The sequence below is a fragment of the Asparagus officinalis genome, chromosome 9, assembly GCF_001876935.1.
Source record: "Asparagus officinalis chromosome 9, Aspof.V1, whole genome shotgun sequence".
Taxonomy (NCBI): Eukaryota; Viridiplantae; Streptophyta; class Magnoliopsida; order Asparagales; family Asparagaceae; genus Asparagus; species Asparagus officinalis.
The window spans coordinates 44,931,722-44,943,564 of record NC_033802.1 but is presented as its reverse complement, the minus strand read 5'-3'; positions in this window follow the sequence as shown (position 1 = coordinate 44,943,564).

Here is an 11,843-nt window from a genome sequence, read left to right as displayed (position 1 = left end):
CAGAAGGCCTTTGATATTTTAAAGGCTAAGTTGACTACAGCGCCAATTCTGACTATTCCGAGTAGCGACAGGACATTCGTCGTGTATACAGATGCATTGTTGGTAGGCTTAGGAGGTGTATTGATGCAGACTCAGAGGGTAGTAGCATATATCTCATGGCAGTTGAGCGTGCATGAGCAGAACTACCCCACTCATGACTTGGAGTTAGCAACAGTGGTATTTGCGCTGAAGTCATGGAGGCATTACTTATATGGAGTGCAATTTGAGTTGTTCACAGACCATCAGAGTCTGAAGTACCTTTTTTTTCAGAAGGAACTCAACCAGAAACAGAGGAGGTGGATTGAGTTTATCAAGGACTACGAGTTCACGATTCAGTATCATCCGGGGAAGGCGAACGTCGTAGCAGATGCTTTAAGCAGGAAGCGTCGACATCGGGTTTCGGCTTTAAGGTGTTCATTATATCGGGATCTTATCACTCTTAGCCAGTTTGATTTTAGACCCGAGATTGGAGTAACCAGTGTATTTTTGGGAGCTATGTCAGTGCAGCCATCTTGGAATGACAGAGTTGTCAGAGCTCAGTTGGGAGACTCTTGGATTCAAATCCGAAAGGAGGAGATTTCCAAGGAGCCTAAGACTGATTGGATCATTGGAGCAGATGGAGGTCTCCGGATGAAGGGCAGGCTAGTCATGCCAGCCAGTGCCGAGCTGAAGAGAGAGTTACTTGATGAAGCTCATCGTACTCGGTACACAGTACATCCAGGGACCACTAAGATGTACAAAGACCTGAAGAGGCACTTTTGGTGGAGTGGTATGCGAAGGGAGATTGCAGAGTATGTGGCTAAGTGTTTTACCTGTTAGCATGTGAAGGCAGAGCATTAGAGACCGGCAGGAACACTTCAGCCTTTACCCATTCCAGAGTAGAAGTAGGCGGACATTTCTATGGACTTCATTGTAGGGTTGCCGAAGTCAAAGAAGGGGAATGATTCAATTTGGGTGATTGTGGACCGGTTGACGAAGTCGGCACATTTTATTCCAGTGAGGACTACTTATACCGCCGAGGCATATGCGAGGATATTTATCTGGGAGATAGTTCGACTTCATGGAGTTCCAGACACGATTGTATCGGATCGAGGTTCAGTGTTCACCTCGCATTTTTGGAGGAGTTTTCAGGACTCTTTTGGCAGCAGACTATCATTCAGTAGTGTTTTCCACCCACAGACGGATGGTCAGACAGAGAGAGTAAATCAGGTGTTAGAAGACATGCTGCGAGCTTGTGTTATTGACTTTCAAAGCAGCTGGGAGGATCATATTCCACTGATAGAGTTCGCTTATAAGAATAGTTATCAAGCGACAATCGGTATGGCTCCGTATGAGGCATTGTATGGGAGACCTTGTAGGTCACCTATATATTGGGCAGAGCCAGAGGATAGCCTGATGCTTGGGCCAGAGCTTGTGAGGCAGACTACTGAGAAGGTAGCCTTGATCAGAGAGAGGATTCTAACAGCTCAGAGTCGGCAAAAGAGCTATGCCGATAAGAGACGAAGACCCTTGGAGTTTCAGATTGGAGATTCAGTTATGCTGAAGGTATCGCCTATGAAAGGCGTGCAGTGATTCGGAAGACGGGGAAAGCTTGCACCGAGATATATTGGACCGTTTCAGATTTCGGAGCGCATTGGAGTTGTGTCATACAGACTAGATCTTTCAGCATCGATGTCTAGTATACACAATGTATTTCATGTTTCTATGCTCAAGAAACACTTGCATGATGAGGAGCAGCAGCGAGTATTGGATGCACCAGAGATTGAGCTTCAGGAGGATTTGACTACTATTGAGATTCTGGTTTGTATACTTGCCAGGGAGGACAAGAGACTTAGAAACAAGGTAATTCCCTTGGTGAAAGTTCAGTGGAACCGAGGACGCGTTGAGGAGATTTCTTGGGAGCACGATGAGGACATGCGTCGCGACTACCCACACCTGTTTGAACAGGTAAATTAATTTTTATGATATGTATCTTATATTATGTTTATATCATTGGCTATATTTACATTTAACACTAGAATGAGAATATTTTCACTAAATTCTTAATCTTTTGGAACACATGGTATATATATGGGGGGTTCCTTGTTTGGATTTTTCACCCAATGTACTAGTTCCACTAGATTAGGGTTTGAACGGGAATATTACCATTTTAGATCGTTAAGTATAAATATCTCTATATGTTTATCAAGAAGTTCATTTTTCGAGATGCGTATAATTTCCGAATTTCGAGGACGAAATTCTTTTAAGGGGGAAAGAATGTAAAACCCTGTAATTTTTATAATGAATATATATGAATTATTAGTAATAAATAATTCTTTTATGATAAATAATCATATATATTATAGATAAATGTGATAACCAATGTTTAGGAACCCAACAAGTGATTCTATGTGAGAGAAATCATGTGGATAGTCAGCATGTTGATAAACAACCAAAGCAGACAGTTTTACTGCTGCGCGGTCGACCACGATGGGTGCGGCGGTCGACCGCATAGCAGTCGGGCACTAGGAGACATTTTTCCTGTTGTGCGGTCGACCGCGCTGGGCGCGGCGGTCGACCGCGCTGGGCGCGGCGGTCGACCGCGCTGGGCGCGGCGGTCGACCGCGCTTTTTCTGGGTTTGGGTCTTAACGGGTTTCGGGTCGGGTTTGTGGGGTTAGTATATATATATTTATACCCGAGAGAGGCTTCTCTTCATCTGAAATCAGAAACCCTAGCCCCCTCTCTCCCCTCAAACCCTAGTTTTCATTCTTTGGTAATTTGGGAGGAGTTTCGAATGGTTTTTCTGCGGATTTTTGGTGGGTTTCAGTGAAATGGATCCTCCTCCTACAGATCTAGGGTTTTATTCTCATCAGAGGCGAGTAACATCTCGTCCAACTTCAACCCTTTTGGTTTTCATGCTTAAACTTGTGTTTTAATCCGGTTTTATTGGGCCTAAATCGTATTTTATATATAGATAACAGATCTTTATGGCATATGATGTGAGAATCAAACTTTTCAGATTTTTAAAAGCTCACCAACGAATTTTAATTAATGAGATCTAGATCTGAAAATGTTTTTAGCAAAAGTTAATCCTGTTTTTACTATTTTAAAAACATCTAAATCATGTTTATATATGTTTGGGATCTTGGTGATAGATTTTAAATGTTTAAATTTATAGTTTTCTGCCAAATGACACATTAGAAATATTAGAATTTCAATAACATAAGAAATCATCAAGTGTAACTGTTTTCGAAGCTGACAGAAGCCCTTACTGGGCTTCTGTCTGCTTCGCGGTCGATCGCGGTGGACGCGGCGGTCGACCGCTGGGCGTGCAGGAGGGCAGAGACTGTCTGCCCTCTATGCGGTCGACCGCGGTGGGCACGACGGTCGACCGTGGGTCGTTCAGTTGAGCACTGGGGTTCTGCTCTGGTCGCGGTCGACCGCGATGACCTCTGCGGTCGACCGCCGCTCAGTTTTTGAGCTCAGTGATCACGGCTCTGTGCGCGATCGATCGGGGTGACCTCTGTGGTCGACCGCCGCATAGCTTCTTTACCTTGTTGGTTTTTGTTGAGTATTACGCTTGTTGGGGGGATTTCCTCGATTTTTCTGACTTTGGCTTTCAGTCTTACTATGTATTTATGCATGATAGATGACCTGAGGGTACCAGTTTAGAATTGCACACCGAGTCAAGTGTGAAATCTGTATAGTAGATCTTTCTATGTATATTAGCGATATTTCCATAGTTGCACAGTCCTCGTGTTGGGCTATAATCCATAGGAGTCCTCGTGTTGGACTATAATCCATTTCAGTACTCGTGTTGGACATTTACTCATTTGTACCATGAGTTGGTAAATCACTATATCTAGTTCATGTATTGGACACCTATATTAACCCTGCATATGGCACTTCACATGAGGTTATGACATGACACTCATGTAGGTTATAACATGACACTTATGTTAGTTATGACGTGATTCAGTATTTATGTTCTGAGATGAGTTGTATTTTCTTTTATTATTGTTCTCGTGCTAGTTTTTCAGGTTTGGTGTTTAGGGATTTACAATTTGAGATACAAGGTATATACATGAGGGTTTTTTTGTTTGGATTATTTCGCTCGATGTACCTATACTCGTGTTGTAAGTTTCTAAATACTAAAACCCTCTTTGATAGGATCCATGATTTTAGATTTATATGTATTAGCTGTATTTTCTTACAACGAGCCCTTTCCCTTGGGGTTGGTTGTGATGTTACTCGCTAGCGCTTTGACGCTCGTTGTCCCTCGCCTTTTCAGGTAACAAGTCAGGAGCCCGGAGAGTTGCAGGTTGATGGCGACACACTTTAGTGTTCAGCTGTCTATTTTTAATTATGTTTTATTTTGGAGCTCCACTATAGATTTTGTTAGACATTTGAAGACTATATTTTAGATGTTGTAAAGGCGGTGTGCCTTATTTCCTTTACTCAGACGTTTTGTATTTGAGACTTGTTGAGAACTCCAGTTTATTTACTTCAGCCATTGACTATGTATTTCTGTAGGTTGGATGATGAGATATCTATGTGGTTGTTATCATTTCATCAGTTATCACTTGTATTATCTTTTACTTGCTTTTGTACCTACACCTGTTGTTGACTCTACTAGAGAGATGTTAATTATAATGGTGAAACATGTTATTGCACGGTGTGATGCATGGTAGGTTTGACATTCTTGGTTTCACCTTAGACTGCAGCCTTGTGTGAACCCAGGGGCGTCACAGTTGGTATCAGAGCAAAGCCAACCGGAATTGTGAGAGCTAAGTGCTATGCGGCGCAAAGTGCTACGTCAAGAGGGCGGGAGCCACCTCTTGAGGCCGTAGGAGCCACCTTTAGAATCTCACACGGATGGTACGGTCTTGGATGATATGATTTGGCGCAACGAGGACGTTGCGAGTTTAAGTGGGGGAGTTTGTAATACCCCAACCCTTGAGAGGGTGATGTGATTAGTATTGATAGATTTGATTGGAATACTCATATCACCAAGATGCATCTTCTTTTCGGGAACCCAACTCTTAGAAACTCCAAAGTTAAGCGTGCTTGGTCTGGAGAAATTCTAGGATGGGTGACCCCCTGGAAGTTTTCCAGGGAGCGCGTGAGTGAGGACAAAACGTGCTAAAAAGACATGTGGTGGTTTATAAAGCCAGTCCATCAGATCTAATAACGTACCGACTCCGGAATTCCAGGGCGGGGCGTTACCGTACCGACTCCGGGATTCCGGGGCGGGGCGTTACAGTAACCATAACATCAACAAAACTAAAAAGATGAAATGATTGATAAATTAAAACAAACAATGATGATACGTGCAATTAGAGTAAAGAATGAAATGAAATATACTAAATAAACTACTTTATACGTAATAAAACAAGTTAGATAATACACTTATAATATAATATACAATAGTAGACAATGAAAAATGACTGAAATACTAAAACACGGGAATAATGCAATATTACTAGAAAGGCACCAGATATAAGACAAGAATGTAGAACAAATCAGGCAGAAGTATAATAAAGATTATAATAGGGTATACAGAACATACATAATCACAATTGAAAATAACATTAAGAAATAAACATAGTGTAAAACCCCAAAAAATTTAAATATTTTGTGATAAATAATAATAAATATGTTATATATTTATAAATAATATATTATGATGTTTGATTATGCTAGGAATTGGTTTGAGATCAATTTAATGTATATATGTATATATATAAGAGCAAATGCACAATTCATGCTCGATGTATAAATCTGGAAATTTATGACTAGCGAAGAGATTTTGTATTTTTTCTCACAGATGTATTTGGAATTTGGAAAAACGTAAAAGATATAAGTTGTAGGTATCTTCAATATCTTTCCAACAAGTCTTATATCACCTCATTCCGAGGTCGTACATGAAAGTTATGACCAAATTACCGAATGTCATTTTCCTAGTCAGATTAGGATTCCTGGTTCGGGTCAAACGGGTTTATTTCGGGTTTGCATATATATAAAAATATGTTTTCATGAAAATTAACATCCTTACATCAGAGTTTCAAACCCTAGTAGCCCCTTTTCCTCTCTCTGAATCCCTAGCCCTAAAGTTGAGAATTTTGAGAGCTTTGTGAAGCAAATATCGACACGAGGGCGAGATCATCAACGTGTAGCAAGGGGAAAACGGCTTGGTTGTACTTCTTTTTGGTTATTGGTTATTTCAAAGGCTTAGAACAATGTCTAAGGTAAGATTATCTTTATCCAAACCCTTCCACATAGTTAAATAACTAGTTAGATGTTTAATATGATGTTGAATATGTGTTTTCATGCTTTAATCTTAACCTGAGGTGTTAAAAGTCAGATTTTTGATAGTAAACCTTAAAACAAATACTAGATTAATATATTTTCTTGCTATTTATAATAGTATCATGATCATGATCATTAGGGTTTTTATAATTTCATTTATATATGATAAATTTAAGAGATGTACTAAATAAATATTTTCTGCAGAAAACTGCAGCAATTATATCATGTTTAACTGAGATTTCAAAATATAAAATAAACTCCAAATTTAACTAAACTAGTGCCAAATGAAAGATACATGTATCTAGTTTCTAAAACAGAAGACTAATCTTAAAAATCATTTGTATAGAGAAAGATATGATCTTTTTACTAACAACATGTCCTGCAGAAAAACGGATGCACATATATAATGTTTAACTGGAGATTTGGGATAACAAATGAACTCCAAACTGAACCAAACTTATGTCATTTGAAAGATGTGTGAATCTAGTTTTCAAAACAGAAAACATTTGTAAAAATAGTTTTCCTAGAGAAAGATATACTTATTTTTCTAACAGATATTACGTCTGTTTTTCCTGCTCATTTTGTGGAGCTGTGTTGCGCCGTTTTGAGGTGCGTTCGCGGAGTTTTGAGCCGCTTGATGTTACACGTTTAGTCATGAATATGTTATGTTATACATTTAAGAATCCCAAGGGGATTATGATAAATTTTGATTTGATCATATTTGAATTAGATATAGTTCATATACATGTTGGATGTCGCTTATGAGCCCAGCTCAGTACTATATGGGATAGTACGTCAACATACCAAATATACATGGTTTATACATGAGCTGAATATTGTTGATGAGCATAGCTTAGTACTATATGCGATAGTGCGTCGACATACCTGAGATATAAAGATTTATATGTGGTGGATATCGTTGATGAGCTCAGTTCAGTACTACATGAGGTAGTGCGTCAATATTCCATATGTACAGGCCATTGAGTCGGATTTTAGGAGGCTGGATCTAGCCGTCCGTCCTGCACTAGGGTGCGATGAGGCTCGTGAGCCGTATTTCTAGGATACCTATTTGGTAGTCCATCCCGCACTCATGTTATGTACTGAGATCGCGATGAGACTAATGAGCCGTGTACACAGTTTAGGGTACCTACAGGGTAGTCCGTTGCACTGAGACAATTACTTGATAGCCTAAGTATGGCAGATGCCGATTTTGAATATGACCTATCATTGAACTATATGATTGAGATATGTTACTTTTGAAAGTATACAAAATTATGTGTTAGTATTTTATTCTATCTCTCCAGTGATAGTGGAAGATATTATAAATACGATGTGTTAATATCTTATTTCTTTTACTGTCCTTTTTACTTCTTAGTTGGGATCAATGATGAGAGATTTACAACTTGAGACTTATGGTATATACATGAGAGTTTTCTTGTTTGGATTATTTCGCTCGACGTACCAGTCTCGTGTTATGGATTTCTAATTATTGGTTTCATTATATTGTCTTTTCTTAGTTCGATATTAATGTTTAGATATCTACAATTTGAGACTTATGGTATATACATGAGGGTTTTCTTGTTTGGATTATTTTGCTCGACGTACTACGTCTCGTGTTGTAGGTTTCTAAACGTTAATCCCACTTAGATACGGGGAAAATGAATCTAGGTAGACTATGCTCAATAGATAGAGCCTCCACTCCATCTAGCAGCCCTTCCCCTGGGGACGGATGGAGGTAATCTTGCTGTAGTGCTCTGACGCTCTTGCTGTTGTTTCTTTTTCTTTTAAAAATACCCTTTCAGGTAGCTCAGAGTTCCGGAGAGTCGTAGGGTGACGGAGTTCTGGCATAGTCGCCGTCGCGTATTTTTACTTGTAGAGACTCCATTGTAGTTTTAAATTTTATTCAGACTTAGAGATTATTTTCATATTGTAAAGGCAGTGTGCCTTAGTACGATTCTTAGTTGATTCATGTTGAGACATTTTTATTATTTAGATATCAGATGTATTATAGTTGAGACATGATTCTTTTTATTTATGAAATATCTCTTCTATATCATGTCTATTACATTTATTCCCTTTATTTTGCATGTTTGTACCTGCACTTCTATTTGGTTCTACTAGAGGATATACTGTGATTGGTGAAACATGTTTATGCACAGTGTGGTTGCATGGCAGGTTTGACATCTCTGGTTTCAACTTGGACTGCAGCCTTGTGTGAACCCAGGGGCGTCACACATAGATAGAATCACATCAATACATATAGACAAACAAACAGATGCAAATCATAACAATAATCAATAACAAAATGAAACGATACACAGTAATTACTAGCATACAAACAACTATATAAAACAAATTAAATAATACCAAATCATAGTTAGGTTCAAAGAAACACAAATAAAATTAATGTATAAAAATAAAAGATATAAAAGCAAAAGAGATAGACAAGATTCAGAAACATATGATGTGTATAAGAAATATAATCATTATGTATAATAAGCGTTAAAAATGAAAACACATATGTAATAATAAGCATATAAAAGTCTCTATACTCACGGTACTAATCATGCTAACAAAATAAATTTTGATGGAAGGAGTCACAAAATATTATATGATAAATTAGACATAAGAGTAAATACGTGATTCAAAATAAACATTTTATATAAAACATAATAAGAAGAACATAATTATATATTCAACAACAATATGATAAATTAGAAGTATTTGTAATATTCATAAATATAAACAAGATACAACAATAATAATCATCACTATATAAAATCAATTTAGACATAGTAGTATGTTGTGTAGTAGTCAAAAATCACATAAATACAATCAGCGTAATATACATAAATAAAATATATAATACATAAAATATAAACTATGAAAGATAAAATAGATTTATAAACAAATGAAAACATACAATATAACACTATGTGATACATAAAATAATATAATAAATAATGAAAAAAAAATAAATACAATCAACGATATATAAGTCAAATCAAAGAAAATATAGTGTAAAAATAATAACATATAAAATAATGACTGGCACGAGGATAGAGGAGTTATACAAAGAGAGGGTAATCGCGAAGTGACAGGACAAGAACCATAGAAAACTCCAGAGTCAAAGAGTGATAAGATAGGGACGAAATGAAATCTATCAAGAAAATAGAATAAGGGTTCAATAATAGTCCCACGGATGAAATATGATATGCATCCAAATTGTCTATTATATTCTCACTAGTGGAAACTCGGGACCGTGATCGGGATGTGACTTGCATGGCCCACCAAAAAACCTGTCACGCCCCGCTTCCCAAAATACCCGGGAATCGGAACGTGAACAAGCCCGCGACGTATTAGATTGAGAAAAAATATACACTATCATTTTTCTCTTTTCTTTTTTTTTTCAATCCAATACGCTAAGCGTCTAGAAATAAATACAACGCAAAGTCACAAGTCCCCGATCACAGATAGCAAGAATATAATAGACAAACTCAAAATAAAATAATACATATCACAGATGAATATCATCCAAGACATAAAAATACAGGTCAACATGCCCTTATACAAAACTATCTGAATGAAATACTAGAGAATATAAAAATACACTGATTAAATGGAAATAAAAGGTAGTACAAGAGAAAATTGAGGACCAATAACTAAGATTTGGCTTCTTCTTCTGCTTCGTCCACTAGGCACTCCTGCTGAGAATACTCGGCTCTGGCATATCTCCAAGATGGACCTGCTCTTCTTCTAAGTCTGACATACACCAGAGAAAACAGGTGTACGTCAGCATGCATGGCACACGGCAAGACCCCACAAAAAATAGAACAAACAAAAACCAAAGCGGAAATTGATACGATAATAGAAATGATAAAAGGACTTGCAACTGGAAATTCAACAAAGTCAATCAAGTAACGAGTCGATCATGTAGCTAACCATCAAAATAATCATCCAGGTAACCATGTCATACAAATAGATAGAATTAATACTTAAAAATCTACAACAAGAGACGTAGTACGTCAAGCGAAATAATCTAAACAAGGAAACCCTCATGTATATACCTTATCTCTCAAATTGTAGATAATTAAATATTAATCCCGATCTATGTATGGAAAGGAAGTACAACTGGCCTACATCTCACAAGAATTCATAATCACCTTAAGTAACAAGGTCATATAACTATCCATTCTATAACAGGTCATTGGTCACATCTCACACAGAGTCAACGCTCATATCATCGGATAACTGACTGTTCACAAATCCCCTACGTACATCCAATCCTACGAAACAGGCAGCCAGAAGACTACACGCAATCCGATCTCGGCCTGGTCCGAACTCAGGCAAAGCTCAGGTGATGAAACAGGTCACGGATCAAAGTGACGAAACAGGCCACTTTGTCCAACAAACCAACCCCAGGACGAAACAGGTCACTGGTGCGAATATGAAAGATACATCAACAACCACATCCGATCACATGAACATTAACTTCACTATCCCAACTCTTCTCGTTTTTCTAAGTCAACCATAATCCTCATTGAAACTTGGGTTGACCACCTAAACTCAGTCAACACACTCACACATGTCACTAAGTCTGTTCATGACGCATGAGGCCACTAAGTCATGAACTACTAAGGGTTCTCAAACACAACATGGACAATATATAGCAAACATGTCAAATACGTTAAATAAATGCAAAACGTGAAATGTGATCATAACAGCAACTATGTAATTCAGAAAATAATTCCTTTTTTAAAATAATTTCTTTTAAAATTAATTCTCATTATAATAAAACCATAACATTCTCTTTTCCAGAATAAATTCTTTAAATTATTTCTCATCAATTATTATTCTAAAATAATTCTTTTTCTCAAAAACAAATTTTTTTAAATTATAAATTCTCTAAAATGATTTCGTTGTAAAAATAAATTCTTTTAAATTTATAATAATTATTCTAAAAATACTATTATCATATTGTTATGATTTAATTAAAAATAAATTCTTTTAAATTTATAATAATTATTCTAAAAATACTATTATCATATTGTTATGATTTAATTAATATGATTCATCAAACAATCACAAATAATTATTCTAAAAATACTATTATCATATTGTTATGATTTAATTAATATGATTCATCAAACAATCACACGCAAAATAATAATATATCATATTCTAATCTATGCATATAATTCATAACATATCCAAATATTGAAATGACGAGTCAACAGTAAAAGGGATCTTGCCTAAGGGTTTCGTCGAACGAGTCAACGTCGACGACGCGGGTCGAAGCACGAATGCGACGCGGGGTGGGCGACTGCGGGGTGAGGTGCAGTGAGTAGGGACAATGGGCGGTGATGGCGAAGGGGAGACGAGCGAAGGCACAACGAGTCAACGTCGACGACGCGGGTCGAAGCACGAATGCGACGCGGGGTGGGCGACTGCGGGGTGAGGTGCAGTGAGTAGGGACAATGGGCGGTGATGGCGAAGGGGAGACGAGCGAAGGCAC